This window comes from Heloderma suspectum, chromosome 2 (genome assembly GCF_057233095.1).
Source record: "Heloderma suspectum isolate Gila_16-S chromosome 2, 16-S_ref, whole genome shotgun sequence".
Taxonomy (NCBI): Eukaryota; Metazoa; Chordata; class Lepidosauria; order Squamata; family Helodermatidae; genus Heloderma; species Heloderma suspectum.
In genome coordinates, this window is record NC_139459.1 from 295,271,214 (window position 1) to 295,292,966 (window position 21,753).

The following is a 21,753-nucleotide window of genomic DNA, read 5'->3' on the forward strand; positions in this document are numbered from 1 at the left end:
TTTATTTATTTATTGCATTTTATTCTGTCTTTCAGCTCAAAAGTCTCTCAAGGTGACTTAGAAAGATAGGAAATATGACAGCCACTGTCCACAGGCTTATATTGTAAAAGACACAACACAAAAGGAAAGAGGATTGGGAGGGAGGAGGAAACACAGAGCCAAGATGGAGCAGCCATGTGGCATAGCTGTTTCTCATTACACATACAAGAACACAGTGCAAAAGGAGGATCATCAAATCAAACATGCTATAAGGGATTTGGACAAGTCAAGTTTACAACCCAACAAACCACATGCATGTTGAACTCAAATAAACAGTAAGTGAAGACAATTCCTGCCTGCAGGCTTACAATCTTAAAAGACATGACACACAAGGAAAAAAGAATAGAGAGATGGGGGCCGGGGAATAGGATGCAATCCTAGGCATGTATAGGCAGAAATACATTCTACAACTTCCAGCATTCCCCAGCCAGCCTTTCAGTAGGAATGGTGCTGCTTCTCACTGTCAACTCCCACAGCACAGCCTGCTGGAATGGAATTATTAGGCCACCTTTAAGGGTAGAACTTATAAGGGTAGAACTTACAGGATAAAAAATACAAAACTATACAAATGGGCATTTTTTTTAAAAATAAACATTTTATTTTTGAACTAGATTATCTTTTTCTTCAAAAAAATGGTGCTGATTCTCAAGTAAATGTGTTCTTGCTATCCTGAAGCATCAGAATGGCAGAACCAAGCTCCATTTTATATCTGCAGTCAGATTTGTGATATAGTTTAAGTGAATTTAAAGTATAAAACTACACATGCTCAGAGTACTATTATTTTTTGATCAGGGTTGGCAAACAATTGTACACCATGGATTGGTGAGGCAGGGGTATGAACCTGTTCCTGTTCAAAGGCTGCTTTTCTGTGTGATTCTGAGAATATCATGTGTTATTTTAATTATGATCATTATTATCGATGTTATGGTTTGGGGTGTTTTTGTGTATGTGTGAAAGGGGGGGAGGTGTTGCAAAGAGTTCCTGCTGGCTTCCAAAGGATATAATCATCGTTATCATCATTACATACAAAAGGATGCCTATACTTTCTCCTGAGCAGTCCAGTCCTTATTTCTTACAAGTAAGATATGCATAATCTGGAGAGCTTCGGCTATTGGGCAGTACAGAAATGTAATAAATAAATACATACATTTGTACTCTGCTGCTTCTGAGTAGGCCTCCTCTGATGGATGCTTTTGTGATGGAGTTTTGGATGCTTTCAGAACAAAAACATGGATGTTGTTGTTGTTCAGTCGTTCAGTCGTGTCCGACTCTTCGTGACCCCATGGACCATAGCACGCCAGGCCTTCCTGTCCTGCGCTCTCTCCTGGAGTGTGCTCAAGTTCATATTCATTGCATCGGTGATGCTATCTAGCCATCTCATCCTCTGTCGTCCCTTTCTCCTTTTGCCTTCAGTCTTTCCCAGCATCAGGGTCTTTTCCAGAGAGTTTTCTCTTCGCATTAGGTAGCCAAAATATTTGAGCTTCAGCTTCATTATCTGTCCTTCCAATGAGCACTCAGGGTTGATTTCCTTTAGGATGGACTGATTTGACCTCCTTGCAGTCCAGGGGACTCGTAAGAGTCTTCTCCAGCACCACAGTTCGAAAGCATCAATTCTTCGGCGCTCAGCCTTCCTTATAGTCCAGCTCTCACAGTCATACATTACTACTAGGAAAACCATAGCTTTGATTAGACGGACCTTTGTCGGCAAGGTAATGTCTCTGCTTCTTACTATGCTGTCTAGGTTTGCCTTAGCTTTCCTCCCAAGGAGCAAGCGTCTTTTAATTTCATGGGTACAGTCACCATCTGCGGTGATCTTGGAGCCCAAGAAAGTAAAATCTGTCACTGCTTCCGTTTCTTCCCCTTCTATATGCCAGGAAGTGATGGAGCCAGGTGCCATGATCTTCGTTTTTTTAATGTCGAGTTTCAAACCAGCTTTTGCACTCTCCACTTTCACCCTCAACAAGAGGCTCTTTAGATCCTCTTCACTTTCTGCCATTAGGGTGGTATCGTCTGCATATCGGAGGTTGTTGATAATTCTCCCGGCAATCTTAATTCCGACCTGTGATTCATCCAACCCGGTGTTTCTCATGATGTACTCTGCATATAAGTTAAATAAGCAGGGTGACAATATGCAGCCTTGTCGTACTCCTTTCCCAATTTTGAACCAATCGGTTGTTCCATGTCTGGTTCTTACTGTTGCTTCTTGACCCTCGTACAGGTTTCTCAGGAGACAGGTAAGGTGGTCTGGTACTCCCATCACTTTAAGAATTTGCCACATTTTGTTGTGATCCACACAATCAAAGGCTTTAGCCTAGTCAATGAAGCAGAAATAGATGTTTTTCTGGAATTCTCTTGCTTTCTCCATGATCCAGCGACCGTTGGAGATTTGATCTCTAGTTCCTCTACCTCTTCGAAACCCAGCTTGTACTTCTGGTAGTTCTCGGTTCACATACTGCTGAAGCCTAGCTTGTAGGATTTTGAGCATCACCTTGCTGGCATGTGAAATGAGCGCAACTGTGCAGTAGTTTGAACACTCTTTGGCGTTGCCCTTCTTTGGAATTGGAATGTAAACTGACCTTTTCCAGTCTTGTGGCCACTGTGGAGTGTTCCAAATTTGTTGGCATATTGAATGCAGCACTTTAACAGCATCATCTTTTAGGATTTTAAATAGCTCAGCTGGAAGACTGTCATCTCCGCTAGCTTTGTTGTTACTAATGCTTCCTAAGGCCCACTTGACTTCACTCTTGAGGATGTCCGGCTCAAGTTCAGTGACCGCACTATCATGGCTATCAGGGACATTCAGATCTTTTCTGTATAGTTCTTCTGTGTATTCTTGCCACCTCTTCTTAATCTCATCTGCTTCTGTTCGGTCCCTGCCTTCTTTGTCCTTTATCATGCCCGTCTTTGCACAAAACATTCCCTTGAGATCTCCAATTTTCTTGAAGAGATCTCTAGTCTTTCCCATTCTGTTGTTTTCCTTGATTTCTTGGCATTGTTCATTTAAGAAGGCCTTCTTGTTTCTCCTTGCTATTCTCTGGAACTCTGCATTCAGTTGGATATATCTTCCCCTTTCTCCCTTGCTTTTCGCTTCCCTTCTTTTCTCAGCTACTTGTAAAGCCTCACCAGACAGCCACTTGGCTTTCTTGCATTTCTTTTTCTTTGGGATGGATTGAGTTGCTTCCTCCTGAACAATGTTACGGACCTCTGTCCATAGTTCCTCAGGCACTCTGTCTATCAGGTCTAATCCCTTAAATCTATTCCTCACCTCCACTGTATATTCATCAGGGATATGATTTAGGTCATACCTGAATGGTTTAGTGGTTTTCCCTACGTTCTTCAATTTCAGCCGAAATTTTGCAACAAGAAGCTCATGATCTGAGCCACAGTCAGCTCCAGGTCTTGTTTTTACTGAGTGTATAGAGCTTCTCCATCTTTGACTGCAAAGGACATAATCTGATTTCGATATTGACCATCTGGTGATGTCCATGTGTAGAGTCGCCTTTTCCAACAGCTGGTGATTTCTTGACTTCCTACTTTAGCATTCCAATCCCCTATGATGAAGAGGACATCTTTTTTTGGTGTTAGTTCTAGAAGGTGTTGTAGGTCTTCATAGAACCGATCAACCTCAGCTTCTTCGGCCTCAGTGGTTGGGGCATAGACTTGAATTACTGTGATGTTGAATGGTTTGCCTTGGATTCGTACTGAGATCATTCTATCATTTTTAAGATTGTACCCCAGTACTGCTTTTCCCACCCTTTTGTTGACTATGAGTGCTACTCCATTTCTTCTAAGGGATTCTTGCCCACAATAGTAGATATGATGGTCACCTGAATTAAATTCGCCCATGCCTGTCCATTTGAGTTCGCTGATTCCCAAGATGTCGATGTTCAATCTTGCCATCTCATGTTTGACCACCTCCAGCTTACCTTGATTCATTGATCTTCCATTCCAGGTTCCTAAACAATATTGTTCTTTACAGCATCGGATTTTCTTTTCACCACCAGACACATCCACAGCTGAGTGTCCTTTCGGCTTTGGCCCAGCCGCTTCACTCTTTCTGGCGCTACTTGGAAATACCCTCTGCTCTTCCCCAGTAGTATATTGGACCCCTTCCGACCTGAGGGGCTCATCTTCCGGCGTCATCTCTTTTAGCCTTGTGATACGTTCCATGGGATTTTCTTGGCAAGAATACTGGAGTGGGTTGCCATTTCCTTCTCCAGTGGACCACATTTTGTCAGAACTCTCTGCCATGACCTGTCCATCTTGGGTGGCCCCGCATGGCATAGCTTATGGCTTCACTGAGTTACGCAAGCCCCTTCGCCACAACAAGATAGTGATCCATGAAGGGGATGTTGGGAGGCTTTCAAAACTTGTTCCTACGTTCCAAAGGCTGCTTTTCTATGTGGCTCTGAGAGTACCACATCTTATTTTAATTATTATCATTGTTATTATGGCTGTGTGGACTCTCTGCTCCCATTCATCATCTTAAAGTTACCAGAGTCTCCGTGAAACGGGAGTTATTGCTAGAACAGGAGAATGTGGATGGAATGGAGTATTTTGTGTGGTTATTGACGCCCTTTGCATGTTTTGTGCCTCAATTTTCTCCTTCTGTTGTATGGGTTGGAGATGCAAGTACTGCTCCTCATCCAGTGATCCCCCTTGGCTCCGCCTCTCATGACCCCTTAGCTATGCCTCTGTTGACTTGCCCTCTGTCCCACCATTCAGACTGGCCACTGGCCTCCACTGTATGATAGTGGTATTTAAAATTATGCATGGTTAGAGAAAGTGGATAGGGAGACATTTTTCTCCCTTTCTCATAATACTAAAACCCAGGGTCATCCCATGAAGCTGATTGGTGGGAGATTCAGGACAGGTAAAAGGAAGTACTTCTTCACACAATGCGTAGTTAAACTATGGAATTCACTGCCACAAGATGTAGTGATGGCTACTAATTTGGATGGATTTAAAGGGGCATTGGACAAATTCATGGAGGGCATTAAGGGCTACTAGTCATGATGGCTGTAGCTATCTTCAATATCAGAGTCAGTATGCCTATTTACACCAGTTGCTGGGGAACATGGGCAGGAAGGTGCTGTTGCACTCATGTTCTGCTTGAGAGTTCCTCATGGGCAGCTGGTTGGCCACTGTGTGAACAGAATGCTAGACGCTTGGTCTGATCCAGCATGGCTCTTCTTATATTCATATTGGAGACAGGACCTCAGTGTTCAGAAGCACCGTACCTTTGACTGCAAAGACACACAGACAGAAAGACAGAGACAGACAGACAGAGTGGTGTGTGTGTGTGTGTGTGCACGTGCGCACGTGCGTGTGCATGTCTATATAACACACACATGCACACACACACCTTGGGGAGACATTTGCTTTTCAAAAACCAAGGAAATTATCACAAAACCTTCCGGTTTAAAAGACCAGACGATAAGGCTATCTCACGTTGGTCCAAACTCCACAAAGCCAGGAAATTGGAAGCTAAGGCAGATGCCTTATCTGACATGCCCCATGATCAGTCATGATTTTGTGCAATGTCACAAATTGTGCTTCCTTACAACTTACCCTCCATGCACCCACACATTTCCTGGATCTTTCAATCCCAAATACAGATTGGGAGGATAGAGTGCCTGGGACCAGCAAAGATGCTCCACATTGTCCTGGTCCTGTATTGCCTTATGAAGCATCTGAGCCTACTGTATTGCTAGAGGAATCCTACTGTGAAGCGATTCACACCTACATTCTGTGAGTCGACCAATGTCTTTATTGGGTGAGTTTATAGTGAGAGATGGGTGTATCCTTTAACGTAGCTAGACTGAGAGCAGTACTACTGCTAATAATGGTGTGTGGTACATGTAGCTGTGTTTCCTTGCAGCAGTATGACTGATGATGTTGCCAGTAATGGTGAGAAATGTCAAAGCAGATTGGGGTAGGGAGTAGGGAAAATTGGTTCAAAGATTATTAGGAAGTATGAAGAAAAAGTGGAACTTGGTAGTATGTGTAGGGGTGGGGAACATAATGATTTTGAGCAGAAATCAGTTGCTATATTAATTAAACTGAAGTATGTTTGTAGAGAAGTGCCTTCTCCCTACTAAAAGGTACTCACAGAGACTTACATAGAATATGAAGTTAGACAAATGAACTCACACACCTGAACCCATACATCTTTTCTGGGGTGAAGTGGTATTGGGAAGATACTGTCTGAAACCAATAAGTAGTTTGCTGGAAGAGGGTGTTTAAGCCTTCCAGTAACTCACTTGTTTTAATCTACAACACCATACCACCACATTGTTTTATCTTTACCAAGCATCTCAAGATCCAAAGCAACTATGGGTAGGTTCTGCAGTATGTGTGCTAGTGAAAGTCTCAGTATGGTAGAGAATGAATCTTTTCCTTTCAGAATCCAAACCTATTCTGTTGCAACCAAACATCTCGTATTAGAAAGCACCCGCCCAAATCTTGCAGCATGCCTTGGTGTGGTGTTGAATTCCTGTTGGTGCAATAGAAAAACCAGAATAAAAAACTTGAATTACAATGTAATACAGGTTTACCTTGTAGTGACACACAAAAATAATATAAGGATGGTGAGAGGTGCAAGAAGAGGGCTCCCTCTCACTGTTCAACCCATCCTGCAAGCTACTGGTGTAAGCAACAAACATACATGGGTCACCTCACAGTAGGATTCCTCTAGCAATACAGTAAGGCTCAGATGCTTCATAAGGCAATAAAGGACCAGGACAACGTGGAGCATCTTTGCTGGTCCCAGGCACTCCATCCTCCCAATCTGGATTTGGGACTGAAAGACCCAGGAAAGGTGTGGGTGCATGGAAGGTAAGTTGTAAGCAAGCACAATTTGTGACATTGCACAACAACATGACTGATCATGGGGCACATTAAATAAGGCATCGGCCTTAGCTTCTAATGTTCTGGCTTTGTAGTATTTGGACCAATGTGAGATAGCCTTATCATCTGATCTTTTAAACTGGAAGGGGGTTTGGATGATTGAATTATAAAATATCATGCTGGGTTGAGTTCACGCTTGAAAGCTCAGCATTTAATGATGGAATTTAATAACTGGAATTATTCACCACCTTTAAAAAGGAGGCAGTTGTCACAATCAGCTGTGAGACATTAAGTGATAATACATTACAGTACATTATCAGAGAATGGATAACTGAGGCTCAGCTATCTCTGTCCGGGAAGGGTTGCAGTTGGTGCACAAACCAAAGTTGGCAAAAAGCTCTTCAATCCATGTTATGGAGTCAAGCTCTTACCCCAGTAAGAAAGATGTATTGAGGAGCACCCCCAGCTGTGAACCTGTGCCTTCAGGGGCAGTGCAACCCCATCTACTACAAGCTAAACACCACTAAGCCAGGCAGATGAGCCATCCACCAATGATACCTCCCATCTTGTCTGGACAAAGCTTCAGTTTATTGCCCCTCATCCAGCCCATTACTGCTCCCAGGCACCAATGTAGCATTTTAACTGACTCACCTGACTTAGAAGTTAAAGAAAAATAGAGCTGATACAACCTTCACTATAAAACTGAAACAGGTTGCATCTAGCCTATGCATTAATACATAAATGTTTCTGTATGGCTATCAAATTTATGTTAGAATCCTAAAGACCTCCACTTCCTCCTTAAAATTTGTATTTTGTCAGGGTGCTTCACATCCTATCCATGTTTACTCAAAAGTAAATTCCATTGTGTTTAATGGGCCTTGCTCTCAGGAAATTGTGCATAGAACAGCAGCCACAGTTCCATTTTATAAGCTGGGAATCCACTCTGAAAGGCAGTGACTTGTCTTTTATATCTGTGTATATTTAGATCCCATCTTTCTACCAAATGTAAGTCTCACAACAGATAGTTAAAACAATCCATTACAATAAGTGTAATGCACTCTACATGGGGCTGCCCTTGAGCCTGGTTCAGAAGCTGCAGCTGGAGCAGAATGCAGCAGCTAGGATGTTCAGTGGAGCACTTAGCTATGCACATATTGTACCTCTATTAAAAGAAGGGATGTCAGGGAAATCCTCAACAGAACCAAATGAGTTCGGATTTTGATGAATCCAGACTATGGATTTGGCAGCAGACCAGCTTTCTTCCTTTTGGGAGGATTCCACAGACTTGCAGTCCGGTTTTCTAACTTTCCTGAATTTTGCACAAATTTCGTCATAGAAAACTATGCAAAATAAAAAAAAACCTGTAACCAAAAATGCACATTTCCTCTATAGCACGAAGCATGAAAATGTGCATTTGAAGGGAATTTGCACATTTTCACACATACAAAATTGCACAAATGCACAGTTGCGCAAATTCGGAAACAAAAAGTATCTGACTCCCATGATGGGCAGACGACAGAATGAAAGGCACCTGACAATCTGCAAAATGCAGACAGAACAGATTTTACAAAATCTATATATTTCTAATGGGGAAGTACCAAGTTTCCCATGTTACGCCTTGAAATGTCTGTTCAGGCAGGGCACAATACCTCCTCCTAGCTTGCTTGTTGCAGTTCTACACTGGGAGATCCCTTGATGTGCTGTTTAGTATGCCAGATGGCACACCCAGTGCCTAGCTCCAGTCTGCCTCTTGAAACATGAGCCTGCTGCTTGATGTTGCAGTCTGGAGACTGTTCTGTATAAATAATTGTTGTCATTAACCCCGTTGTGATATTTTTACATGCATGTTGCAAAAGTGGAAGGAACAGCATCAGAATAAACCGGGACAGTGCCAGGGCAACTAGGGGCAAACTGAAAAGAATTGAAAAGAAAACCGGAAAAAGAACTGATGAGGATAGGATATGCATTTCAGAATCTTGTGCCATGACCCGAGACAAGCGATGGTTCAGAGCTAACAGACATAATGATTCCTCCCACTCCTTCGCTGTCAATTCTGATTTTCAAATAGATAGTTTATGACTGCTCCTCCTTCCAGTTTTTACAAACCTCATTATCTGCTAGGGGAAAATAATAGAACACACTTTTTCTTTACTGAAGACATTTTGTGGCATTTTTGCTGCAAACAAAGATGCTCCTATGAGTAAAATACTGAAGTTGCACTCAGTCTTCATTGATCTTTGATAGTCTTTGGTTGCGTTTATACATGCATGTTTATCTTTCCATAGCTACATCATTCCACTGTCCACCCATTGACAGAATCATTTTTTCCGATTTCCTGAATTTGTGTAAATTTGCATTTGCACAAATTCACACTTGCAAAAATGCACAAATCTTCCCCTTCCAAATGTGCAAATCCCCCCAAAATGCACAAATCCCCCTCCCAAATGTGCATTATTATGCTTTAGCCTGTGGGAGAAATGCAAATTTTTGACTGGTGTTTTTTTATTTTGCATAAAATCCTGGAAAGTAAAACAAAACAAACCCCCACAGTCTACAAGTTTGTGGAATCCATGCGACTCGGGAAAAGCTGGTTCGCTGTGGAATCCGTGGGTCAGATTCATCAAAATCTGAACTCATTTGATTCCGTTGTGGATTTCTCTGACATCCCTGCTCTCCATACTTTCCCAGTGCAAAACTTGTAACTGGAACCTAATCAAGCCCACCACCTGGAACCAGGTATTGACACAATCAGCTGCTTTTGAATCTCTAGGTCCTAGACTCTAGGGCATATTCTGAGAAACACCTGCTGCAGGCACACTCTTACTCTCTTTGAATCACTTGTAGAAAAAATTCCACTGGCTTGACTCATGTCTGTGATTAAGAATAAACCAACAGTAATACTATTGAAATAGTGGGGTCATACTAATGCCCTACAGATCTGAAGCTGCAGAATTATCAGTTGGGGGAAAAATGTTCACCTGCCAAACATTATTTCAAAAGCTGAATTAGATCCTGTCTGTGTAAAATGTTAAGTTTCTTTTAAGGAAGGCTACATAGTGGTATAAAAACTTGATGATATATAGCTTTCATGTCTGCTCAAACTCACGGGCTGTTTTTATTGCAATCTTAAATAAACACAAACTGATAGCTGTCTCCATAAATAATGGAGATAAATAATAATGACATATAATTGAATGTTACGAACTGAAATACACTGCATAAAGAATAAGTGATTAAAATATTGTACAAACATTAAGAGGCTAGCTTTAGGAACAGCTGGATCAGTTCTGTCTTCTAGAATACCAGCTAATATTAAAAGATTAGCATAAACAGGAAGGAGAGTTAAAAAAAAAGCGATTCTCTGTGGGTGGGGGGAGTATAACTCAAGAAACCAAGCATACGTTTTGAAGCATGATGCAACACAAACACTTTATTTTCCTTTTTTCTTTGAATACACATTAACAGAGACATTAGTGGGGATGTGTATTGGAGGAGGGAGTTCAAAAAGATAAACAAAACATATTAGAACACAACCTTTAGAAGTTAAAAGCTTTCTTTTCTTCTTGAAATTTGGTGAAAATCAACATATAACAGATGGCTGGTAAACTGATTAAAAGTCTGTATCTAGAAATTGGTTAAAAAACCAGTGTACATTGAGTGTCAACATCTTGTTGTCTAAAGGTCCTTATTAATAGTTGTCTAATGCGCACAGGTGGGGAGTAAACACAGGCACTTTAAAAGAACACTTTGAGCATTGATAAAATGCTGCCTCTTGCAGCTATATTCCAGTGGTGTGAGGGAACAAATGTGAAACTGATCTGGACACATGCTTGCAAGAGCAAGCAAAGGATGATAGAGAATGATCCATGCATTAGCTCCAGGGCAGTAGACATTATCCCTACTGTGATGAAATACCTTTCACCCCACGGGTAATATTTGGAAATGTTCCTATTGTGTGTGTGTGTGTGTGTGTGTGTGTGTGTGTGTATATATATATATATATATATATATACATACTTTGTATACTATGTCCTCAAAGTTGAACTATGCCCAGAGGTGACATCAGCTCAGCCCAGAGCAGACAGAAGCTCATGGAAAAATACTGAGTTTTGATTGTGACTAAAATAGGTGGGGTCAGGTGAGAACAGCACACATATTTGAACACAGACAATCTGGGAGAAAAACCAACTTAGTTTGCCGAAAGGTTGATCTAGATTAGAAGGAGACAAGGACGTTTCTCCAGGATGGCACTTTCTCCACTACCAAGATCTATATAGGCACAAAGCTATATGAAACTATTGCGGTAACAAAGCATTGTCATAATTCATTTTGGAATGTAGCTTTTTTCTTTCCAAATAGAAAATGTGCATTTTATTTTATTATATTTGTAATTTTAAAGTGATGATTGTAATGGTGTTTATATATTGTTCTGGTTTATATAGGTTGTTGGCTGCCTTGGGCTTCTTGTGAGGAAGGGTGGGATATAAATCAAATATATTATAAATTAGTATTAAAGCCCAGTGTGATGCCTATACAAATCATGTTATGGGTTTCCTATCAGATTTCTGTGAGTAGGGCTATCAGTGTGGGTTGCCCAGAGGCAATACCCGGCTAGCATTGGCAAAAGTGTTGAGAGCCCTAGGGGTCCAAGAACACTAGGTGATGGCTGGAGATCTCATTGGGATTCCCCTTCCTCTAGCCAGGGGAAGAGGACAAGGTGTCTGTGTATAAAAAGAACAATGGACTGCAGTTTGGAGTCAGACAGAGAAAGAGACACAAAGAACTGAATTTGGGCTCTGTGAGACAGGCCTGTCTTCCTGGAGATTTGATGTGGTAACAGTGAATTTTGGCTGTCTGGGCATTTAAGCTGTGCCTCCTCCAATGCCCAGCTTTTATAATTTGTTAGTGCTGTGCTGAAAACCTGTCTGCCCTTTTGCAACCTCTTTGTTTCTCTGAGCAGGCAGTCATTTATCTGCCCCTTTGCAGGGATATTGAGAATTTTCTCAGTGTGCAGAGCTTCAGTGCTTACCTTACTGTAAGGAGGTGGTTGAGTGGCAGGGTGTGTGTGCGTCTGTGTGCTCTCTTTATTTTACAATTTTTACCCCATTCTGGCCTTGCAGCTTCTCTGGCTGCTTGAGCTTTCAGAAAAGCTCCTAGAGGACTTAACAAGGACTTCCTTCCTTGGGGCTTTACAGTGCTTCTGCTTTCTAAGGGCCTGAAAGCGAAGTGAGGCTTTTAAAATTTTGTTTTGTTGTTGTTAAAAGTCCTTTTAACAACAACTACAGCGGCGGCAGCAGCAACTCCTTGCTCAGCTTTTAGCCAGAGAGGCTGCAAGGACAGAATGGGATCAACTTTGTAAGATAAAGAGTGCACACACCACACAACCCTTAGCCCCCTCCTTACAGTAAGGTAAGCACTGAAGCCCTGCACACCAGGAAATTTCTCTGAACTTCTCACCCCTTCCCACAATTTTCAGGCGCAATTTCTTTTTGGCCCTCCTCCCAATAAATGATTGAAAATAAATAAACTGAAAAATTTGGCACAGTGCTAATATTTGTACATGGATGCAAATGCTACAAACACCAATAAGCTTTCTTCAGTGGTCTTCCAAAGGAAACCAAAATTGGATAAGCACACCTGGAACTTCTCTCCACTCAGAGCTTTTCTACATCACTCTGTTAATCCACTGTATCTACTTTCTGTTTCACCACCGTATTTAAATCCAAGTACTATCTGAAGAGCATTTCTTTTCTTGCTTTTTCAGTACATAGCCTCTAGGTGGTACTGTGGTATAGTGGAATAGCATAAATACACAAGTGAAAAAGTGCTTCTTTTCGCTTTTACAATTATACCACATTTTCCCTGCTCTAAAAATATTCGCTGAAAGTGCTCTTCAGACAGAGAAGCGAAATCAGAGGGTCATGACATAATCCAAAGAACCTGTAAACAGCTGTGAATATGCGGAGTGCATGACAAGTGCCTTGTGTAGAAAAGCCCTCAGAGAAGTGGAGCAGGTGTACCATTATAATCAGCTCCTTGGCATGTGAAACTAGCTACATAAAATGCATGTCTTAAAATCAGTGAAGGAACTGAATCCGTCAGTTTCCCCTAGGTATTTCAGGAATCTGATGTTTTATTTAATCCCTAGTTCCTTCACTGATTCACAACATTTCAATAAAAATTGGTAAGTTTGTAGTCCAAGGGCTGTGCGGATACTGGGAAAACTTCAAGAGCAGCTCCTCACAGCACCTGGAGCTGCAGTGAGAACAAATGGCAAAATACCCTGACACACATGGTAGTACAAAGAGCTTGTTGAATGGTCTTATAAATGTAATAAAAAGTCATTGTGTATTTGGCATTTGAGCTTGTCCAGATTTCTCCATTGTCATTTGACTTTTTTAGTCCATCACACTCACCGAGACACTTATCTTCCTCCTTTTGACATCACATGCCTCAAGGAAAACACGCCGCGTAGACGGGTTTTGTGCTATGCTCTGGCAAGAGTATGAGTTCCTGGTTGTGATGACAGAGCTATCTGAGCCATTGCCATGTTAATACTGGCCCCTGGCATTTTTATGGACCTTAAAATATGTGTTATTGACAGATGCTTTTCACTTTGCTGCTCCTTCCCTTATTCACTGGATATGTTGAAAGCCAATGAGACAGTTAACAAAATAAACCGTTGTCAATTAACAACCCAATAGACACTGTTGTTGATCTAACTTTAAAGCCTTTGGCTTTAACATGGAGTTTGTTATGGATATCAGATTGCCCCATTCTCAGAAAGAAACTGCAGTAACATTCAGTAAGAGCAAAACTAGACGTGATGTTAAAAGTGTCATTGCATTTAATGTGCAAGGGTTTTTTGTTGCTGGGCTGTTGTTTTTTAGTGCAGGTGTTTCTGAACAGGATTGGGACCATGGAGGGCAGGACGTTTGGGGGAATTAACTCTCCCCCTCACCATTAAAAAGGTAAAGGTGTCCCCAGCCAGTCGTGTCCGACTCTAGGGTGTGGCGCTCATCTCCATTTCTAAGCTGAAAAGCCAGCGCTGTCCGAAGACGCTTCCGTGGTCATGTGGCTGGCATGACTGAAGACTGAGGTACACGGAGCACTGTTACCTTTCCCGCCGAGGCGGTACCTATTTATCTACTTGCAATTTCTTGCTTTCGAACTGCTAGATTGGCAGGAGCTGGGACTGAAGACGGGAGCTCACTCTGTCACGTGGCACTCGAGTCTCGAACTGCTGTCCTGCCGACCTTCCGGTCTGCAGTTCAGCGTCTTAACCACTAAGCCACCACGGCCCCATATCTGAGCCATTACCCTGAAGGAAATGTCCCTTTCTCCTGCTGTGTGTGTGTATGTATTTTTGTCAGGATCGAAGAGGTTCAATGTCCTCTGCATATCCATTCTGGTCCTGATCCCCCCGCCACAGCTATTTACATTTAACAGTCAACATAAACAATCAAACCACATGCTTGTTAAATTCGATAATGCATTTAACATCATGCCTAGTTTGGCCCTAAGTGGGGACCATTTGAGGCATGAGATACATGGACCGTTTAAAAAAGCCTTTCTGCTTTAAAAAGTACACATATTTAGTAATAATAAGAAAATTAGAGAGCCAGTGTGGTGTCGTAGTTAGAGTGCTGGACTGGGTTCTTGTCCTCACTTGGCCATAAAGCTCACTGAGTGACTTTGGGCCAGTCCCTGACTCAACTTTAACCTACCTCACAGGATAAAATTGCAAGGAGGAGGAGGACCATGTATGTCACCTTGGCTTCTTTGCAAGAGGAAAAATGGTGGATAGAAATGTAGTAATAAAAAATGTAAAAGTTAAAAAATTCTACATAAACACTAAGCGCCAATCCAGTTGGTTCCTTATGTGCACTAAGAGTGGTTTACCTGAGTCTCCTCTGTGAATTCATGGCTGTGCTGATATTTGAATTGAGGGTTTCACTGCTTTGTTGCACCTGCTCTCTGTTTAAATGTATATTTTAGCAAAATTATAAAATTGTTAAAACAGCACATCTGAATATCTTGCACACGATACCACCCTAATGGCAGAAAGTGAAGAGGATCTAAAGGGCCACTTGTTGAGGGTGAAAGGGGAGAGTGCAAAAGCTGGTTTGAAACTCAACATTAAAAACCTAAGATCATGGCATCTGGCCCCATCACTTCCTGGCATACAGAAGGGGAAGAAATGGAAGCAGTGACAGATATTACTTTCTTGGGCTCCAAGATCACCGCAGACGGTGACTGTAGCCATTAAATTAAAAGACGCTTGCTCCTTGGGAGGAAAGCTATGGCAAACCTAGACAGCATAGTAAGAAGCAGAGACATCACCTTGCCGACAAAGGTCCGTCTAATCAAAGCTATGGTTTTCCCAGTAGTAATGTATGGCTGTGAGAGCTGGACTATAAGGAAGGCTGAGCGCCGAAGAATTGATGCTTTCAAACTGTGGTGCTGGAGAAGACTCTTACGAGTCCCCTGGACTGCAAGGAGGTCAGATCAGTCCATCCTAAAGGAAATCAACCCTGAGTGCTCACTGGAAGGACAGATACTGAAGCTGAAGCTCAAATATTTTGGCCACCTAATGAGAAGAGAAAACTCCCTGGAAAAGACCCTGATGCTGGGAAAGACTGAAGGCAAAAGGAGAAGGGGACGGCAGAGGATGAGATGGCTAGATAGCATCACGGATGCAATGAATATGAACTTGAGCACGCTCCGGGAGAGAGCGCAGGACAGGAAGGCCTGGCGTGCTATGGTCCATGGGGTCACGAAGAGTCGGACACGACTGAACGACTGAACAACAACAACACAGTGAATTAATTGTATTCTTTTCCTATAGGTACAACCTTCCAGATTCTCACTTATCCTCTCCTGCTGCAGACCAGTGCTAAGAGTTGTGTAGGAGAACCCTGTTAATAAAACAGTTAAATTACCAAACCTTGTGTGGAACCTGAATTCAGTACTCAAAGGTTTTACAGACCATGTATCAGGGGGCTTTACTTATTTACTTACAAAATGTCTCTCCTGCCAGTTGTATATAAATTCTGGGCATAATGAGAGCATGTGCACAGTGCAACCAGAGTAACTTTTGTCTGACCTCCAAGCTTGTGAGGGGCAAATCCAATAGCATGTGTTTTGAGGATTGTACATAGGGTAGCCATATTGCCCAATTGGCTCAGTTTCACCTAGATTCTAATCATGCCACCCAGTGACTATTTAGACCATTAGCTGGCCTGGATTCCCAGATTTCATTTTTAAAAAGCAAGACTTCAGCCCTTGCAGAACTGGACATAGGAGGAAAAACATGCAGGTGCTTTTCTGCCTGACCTTCTGGGAAATGAGCCCAGTCCAACTTTCCAGTCATTTTAATCACAGCTTTGATTGATATTTAGTCACAGCTTTGATTGTCATCTATTTTCTAGAAAAAGGGGCTTCCTGGTTCATTTTGAAGTTTTTGGTCTTCCTATCACAGAAATGATAGCTGCATATAGATAACAATGGAGAAATTCAAGATTTTAGTTTAGTGTGATTGAACAGTAGCATATATACTCAGAAAGAAAGGAGAGCATCAAAGATGGGTTCATGCTCTTTCTAAGGCCTTATTTCATGCACTTATTTTGTGACTGATTATTCTTAGGTAAGCATTTTAAAAGTGACTCTGTAAGAGCAAATGCAAATAAAGTCCATCATTGTTGGTACTCCCATATTTTGTGGCTCAGAAAGTATGACTTACGTCAGCTTTGCAAGGTAAACTGTTTCTGTGAGGGGGGCTGACAACTGTGCAGTGTAATTATGAAGGTATTTTCTACATGAGGCATTTATCGTGTGCTCATCATTCCCTACTCATAGTTGTTTACAGGTTCTTTAGATGCCATTGTGACCCTCAGTTTTGCTTCTGTGTCTAAAGAGCACTTCCAGCAAGTATTCTTAGAGCAGGGAAAATGCAGTATTTAATTGTAAAAATGAAAGAAACTTCTTTTTCATTTGTGTATTTGCAGTATTCCTCTATACCACAGTGCCACCTAGAGGTTATGTAGCAGAAAAGCAGGAAAGGAGCGCTCATAGCATAGTGCTTAGATCTCAATTCTGTGATGAAACCAAAACTAGATACAGTGGATTAACAGCCTTGTGTAGAAAAGCTTGAACTTCCCTGTCATGTTGGGTTGTTTAGGGAAATGCAGTGGGGTGTGTGATGTTAATTGCGGCGGTAGCACTGCGGGAGGGGGACGGGAGAGAAAGGCGGTGATTAATTGCTTTCCCATCCATTGGTGAAAACATAGTGGCTCTTGGGAGGGGGTTAATTTTGATAGCAACAATCCACCCAAAGGGAAAACGGGGACAACATAGGAAGCTGCTTTATACCAAGTCAGACCATGGGTCCATCTAACACAGTAATGTCTACACTGACTGGCAGCGGCTCTACAACATTTTAGATAGCAATCTTTCCTCACCCTTTCTGGAGATACCAGAGACTGAACCTGGGATCTCTTGCATGCAAAGCAGGTGCTCTCTCCCTGTGGTAGGACCCTGTCCAAATTAATCGCCCCTTTCCCTGATGCAGTCCCTAAACTCCCCCTGCCACAGCTAACTTTACAGCCTCTCCCCTGACATTTTTGGCTGCCCAGGCAAAAAGTGTTGTCGACAGCCCCGTCCTGTCAGCCCCTCTACACATGCACATGTAACCCACTGATATATTTTTCTTTAAGAATTCTGAGGGAATATTCTGCATATGCTCAGTAAAGGAGTGAGATAGGGAGTGGCCACCATTTTAGGCAGTTACCAGAATTGCAGTGTGGAAGAAGCTTGCTTCCTCCTCCCTGTAAGACCCTGACCCCTTGAGACAGTTTAGTAGGGAGGTTTCCTTTTGAATTTTTAAAAAAGAGTTATGATCCCCCCCTAAAAAAAAACGCTATGAGTTTCTTGTTTCTTTATGTTCTTTTATATTGTATAAAGTGCTGTTTACATTCCTCGATCCTGATCTATATTGAGAGGATTGCTGCAGAGCTGAAGAGAACAGAGTAGAGACTGTTTTCCTTCTTCAGCGAGCAGAAAAAAAAAATCAAGTTTCAGAGACAAGTTTTATTTAGGGATGTACGAAAGTCACTTACCTGGTCCCGCAGCTTGCTTCGCGGTGGGGGGGAGGCGCTTCGGTTCTCCCCCCGAAGTTCAGGCTGGGGGGGGGGCGCCCCGCCTCGCCCGGCCTAAATTCAGGCCGGGGAGAAGCGCCCCGTCTCCCCGGCCGCGAAATAAAAAAGTGGATTTAAAACAACAACACACACCCGTGATAGGCTACGTAACAATTTACGTAGCCTATCATGGCTAGATTTCCAAAGTCAGCCGCGATAGGCTATGTAAATCGTTACGTAGCCTATCACGGGTGACTTTGAAAAAAAAAAAGTGTGTACGCAAATGGCGGCGCCCATGGGCACCGCCATTTGCGTTCCTTATTTGGGCCCGGGTAGTCTACGTAAATTTCGCCGTAGTCTATGTAAATCTTTACGTAGACTGCCCGGGCCCAAATAAGGAACGCAAATGGCGGCGCCCATGGGCGCCACCATTTGCGTACGCGCTTTTTTTTTTTCAAAGTCACCCATGATAGGCTACGTAACGATTTATGTAGCCTATCATGGCTGACTTTGGAAGTCTAGCCGTGATTGGCTACGTAAATCGGTACGTAGCCTATCACGGGTGTGCTTGTGTGTTTTTTTAATTCACTTTGTAATGGCGGTGGCGGCAGTCGGTCGGAAGACCGGCCCCCGTGCCCGCCCCCGCTGAACCGCTGCCAGGACCTGCCAAGAGGGACATTCAGGGGAGGTAAGTCCCATCCTGGGGGGAGCGGGGGGCCCGAGAATTTCACCGCCAATTTCGGGGGGCCGAATGCGTTGGCATTCGGCCTCCCCAAGATTCGTGGAGAAATTCTCCGCCATCCCTAGTTTTATTTATTTTTTTGTTGTGGACACAAGCTGAACAAAAAGACAACTTTGGGAGGTCTGTGCTCTGTTTTATTGTTTTGGTGGGTTGTGCATATACAAATTATTACATGTGCATTATTATTGTTTTAATTAAGACATCAAAATATATGTTAATTGTCCCTGTACAAAGCCTTTGCTGTGAGTCCCTTTAGAGACCCGGAAGAAAAGTGTTACACACACACCCCCCGGCAAGGAAGGGAAGTGTGCGCTGTCAGGAGCCACTTCTGCAAGCCGCTTTAAGTGCCTGGAGGAAGCGGCTTCCAGTGCGCACACCTTGCCTTTCCCAATGGAAGGATCAGGGGAAATGTGCTGTGGCAGGACCCACTGCCTCATGGTCCCCTCACAGCAGGGACTTCCGCTGCAGCTATGGAATCAAGAGGCAGGCTGGCCGCTCAGCCTGCTCGTGAGGCGGTGGTGCCACGATAAGCAGACCTGGGGAAGCCTCACTGCATTTCCCAACAGACACAGCATAGCAAGAAACAACCATCCATAGCTTCGAGACAGAAAGCAATGCTTTCAAATGGTATAACAGCAGGGATTGCCACCACCATGCTACCGCATCTTGTTATTTGCTGCCAGCGGCTGGTTTGGATATCCAGCCGAAAAAAGACACGTGACATCAGGTCACAGCAAAAGGTCAATCTATTTCACTTGCCCCTTCTTAGATTTCTTCACAGCCCAAATCCTGCACTCACTTGCATGTAGGGATGGTCAGAATTTGTTAAATCCATTCCGTCTGCTTTTCATGGATTGTCAGGCTTCTTTCGTTCTGTCATCTGCTCATTGATGGAATTGTTGTTGTTTTTTACCAGAATGCTGTTCTGTTTGCGCTAATTCACATAAGTGCCAATGTGCACTTGCACAAACTCACTAATCCTCATCAGTTAATGTGCATTAGCACTAATTCACATTAACTAATGCGGATTAGCGCATTTGCAGAAGTGTGCAAGTGCAAATTAGCACAAATCTCCACCTCTCCAAAGTAAAACATCAGTCTGCAAGTCTGTGGAAACCACATTTCTTTGAAAAAGATGGTCCACTGTGGAATCCACAAGTCAGACTTATAGATATCCACTCATTTGAATCTGTCGTGGATTTCTCTGACATCCCTAGTTGCAGGCAGACGTCTCATGCTCCACTGAACTGCATGCAGCCATATGCACATTGCATTTTCTTCCCAGCAAAGCATCATCATGTTCATCATCTACATTTCTATACCGCCTAATAGCCAAAGCTGTCTGGGTGGTTTACAAAAATTAAAAACATTAAAAATACAATATTCAGAGATTGAAAACTATTTACATAAAAACACATGAACAGACAATATACACAAAAGAAACATATATCTAAAACAACTTCAAACAAACAATCTCAAAAGCAAACAACCATAACCATAAGACATTCCAGGATCGATTAAAACTTATCATATGCTGTTGAATGCCTGGGGGAAGAGGAAGGTCTTAACCTGGTGCCAAAAAGATAGCAATGTTGGTGCCAGGCGGGCCTCATCAAGGAGATAATTCCATAATTTGGGAGCCATCACCGAGAAGGCCCTCTCTCTTGTCGCTGTCTTCTGAGCTTCCCTTGGTGTAAGCAGCTGGAGGGGGCCTTAGATGTTGAGCATAGTATACGGGTAGGCTCAAGTCAGGAGAGGCACTTCGTCAGGTATGGTCTCATGCCATGTAAGGCATTAGGTTAAAACCAGCACCTTGAATCAGACTTGGAAACATACAGACAGCAGTACAAGTGGGCCAGAGTCAGTCTTATATGTTTGGACCTTCTGATCCCCGTTATCAGTCTGGCTGCCGCCTTTTGCACGAACTACAGCTTCTGAACCGTCTTCAAAGGCAGCCCCACGTAGAGTGCATTGCAGTAATCTAACTTGGATGTTAGACAACTAGATGTTAGAGCATAGACAACTGAAGCCAGGTTATCCCTGTCCAGATAGGGGCGTAGCTGGGCCACTAACTGAAGTTGGTAGAAGGCACTCCGTGCCACTGGGGCCACCTGAGCCTCAAGTGACAAAGATGGTTCTAGGAGGACCTCCAAACTACAGATCTGCTCCTTCAGGGGGAGTGCAACCCCACCTAGAACAGGTTGAGCATCCCCCATCCGGTCAGAAGAACCACCAAAGCATCAAATAACTATTCTAAGTCAACCCTTAAGCTGGACAGTGTCTCACTCTTATTTCTTTCCCCTATCTCTGTGGTGATCATCTGCTTTATTTCTGTCACAGAGAGTGACACAAGCAACAGGTTACATTTTGGAAACTGCATATAGACTAAGGGTGCTTCCAGATGGAGGGATCTAACTCTCCTAATTAGAAGTCACTGTGCAGCTATTCCATCTTTTCATCCTTCACAGATTTTCTGCAGTAAGAGAAAAGAGATAAAAAGAAGTGGAAAAACATCGGGGTGGGGTTACGTGGGGAACATGACATCTTCTGGACCCCCAGTAAAATTCCATGAACGAGGCAGGGCAATTGTACAATACAAGCCTTGTCTAGAAGCACTCTCAACTTGCCTTCTTAGGGCAAAAGTGCATAATGCTTATTCATGGTTGACTTTGGTTTCACCTCTGGCCAATATCCTAAAGTAGGTAACACCACTGTGCCAGTTTTGCAGGAAAGGTCCTAAAAGTATGCAGACTAGTGCTGAACTACATGCTGTCTCAAATAGCTAGGGTGCGCCTGTTCCTCACCTTTCCTCCCCCTTGAACTAAGTATGGAGGCCCCATTTGAGACCAGGACCATTGTGTGTGGGCAGGGGAGGTATACACCTTCCACCCAGATGCTTGCCCCCTCCACATCCCCCCCTCCCCATGGGAACAGGCTGCCATCAAAGGCAGATATGGCCGGGTACCTGCTGAGGGCCCACACCCCGAC